The sequence below is a fragment of the Penaeus japonicus genome, unplaced genomic scaffold, assembly GCF_977035675.1.
Source record: "Penaeus japonicus unplaced genomic scaffold, GWHDUDI00000001_assembly GWHDUDI00000025, whole genome shotgun sequence".
NCBI classification, from domain to species: domain Eukaryota; kingdom Metazoa; phylum Arthropoda; class Malacostraca; order Decapoda; family Penaeidae; genus Penaeus; species Penaeus japonicus.
Window position 1 is genome coordinate 26,385,407 of NW_028234427.1, and position 2,268 is coordinate 26,387,674.

Consider the following 2,268-nt stretch of genomic DNA (forward strand, 5'->3'; position numbering starts at 1 on the left):
ATTAAATAATAATGATATAAATAATAAGTATCATTATCTATATCTATGTATCACTCAATAAAAAAAAAAAAAAAACAACAAATATAATACCTGTCTCTCAATCTTTCTCTATAAAAAAATACTATATATAATATAATAAATATCATATGTTTAATTATATCTCACATACAACCACCCACAAATCTCTCATTAAAATATATATATAAAACACTCTATATATAATATATAATATCATATATATATCATATATCAAACCAAATCTCTCTCTATAAATATTTAAACATATGAATAAATGTATCACTCTATCTATCTATCTATCTATCTAACAATATATCTATCGATATTCCAAATATAATAACAAATCAAATATATATATATATAGAATATCTATACTATATAAAAAATATGTAAATATTTAAATGTATATATTATATATAATATATAAATAAAAATATATAAATAATGTATAAATATATTTAACTAAATCTATACTTATAAATATATTTATATATATATATAAACATATATAAATATATAAATATAAATATATATAATAATAGAAATAATATAAATAAATCTATATAAAAATATACAGAATAAATATAAAAATATATATATAACTAAATAAAAGATAAGAATACACAAAATATATATATTATACTATATAATATATCAAAATTATAAACACTAACTATCAAAAAAAATATATAAGTATATAAATACCTCAAAATAATTCACATAACAGATAATACAAATATACATATGCGATATATTTTATTTGTAATATATATATAAATATATATAATTATATATAATAAAAAGATATAAATACAAATATAAAAATATATATATATAAACACATATTATTATAAACATATATATATATATATAATATAAATATAATATATATATAGATATATATAAATATATAGATAAATAAGAATATATGTAATATATAGATAATATATATAATATAATAAATCTATATATATCTATAAATATATTAATATATATATATGTGTGTGTGTTTGTATGTACATATTTAAATATAATATATATATATATATATATATAATATATATACTATACTATAGTATTAATGATAAACATAATGTATCAATATATATATAATCATATATATATATATATATATATATATATATACGATATAAATATATATATATATTATATATACATAAATACTATGTATATATGATTGTGTAATCAAACATATATATATAAATAAATATATAAATATATCTATACATATATTTATATATATATATATATAATATATATAATATATAATGTATATATAAAAAAATATAATATAATAATTGTTTGTGTGTTGTATGCGTATATACATATATAAATATTCATAAATATGAATTTATATCTACATTCATATATATTCATATATATATACTTATTATATAAATATATATATTATATATATAATATATATGTATATATATTAATAAATAGATAGATAGATTAGATCGATATATAGATAGATCGATAATAGATAGATTAGAGAGATAGATAGTAAGATAAATAAATATATGTATACATATATATATATATATACATATATATATATATATATAATATAATATATATAATAGATATAGATATATATATATATATATATAATATATATAAATATATATATATATGTATATACATATTATAATAAAATATATATATATATTTTTTTTAAAAAAATATAGATAACTATATATATATATACATATTATATATATATAATATAAAATATATATATAAAAAATATTATGTATGTATATATATAATATATATATATATATATATATATATTGTATAATGTGTGTGTGTGTGTGTGTGTTGTGTGATGAGAGTGTGTGTGAGTGTGTGCCGTGTGTGGTGTGTGTGTAATGTTGTTGTGGGTTGTATGTGTGTGTGTTGTATGTAATAAATATATATATAATATATATAAATATATATCCATAATCTATATATATATATATTAAAATCTATATAAATTCATATCTATAAATTATATATATAATCTTATAATATATAAATGTATATGATATCCATATATACTTTATTATATATAATATAGCTATATATATAATAATATAAATATATCGTGTTGGTGTGTGTGTGCGTGTGTGTGTGTGTTGTGTGTTGTGTGTGTGTTGTGTGGGTGTTGGTGGTTGGGGGTTGTGTGTGTGTGGTGGTGTGTGGGGGTGTCTGTGTGTGAGTTGTGGTCTGTGTGTGTGTGTG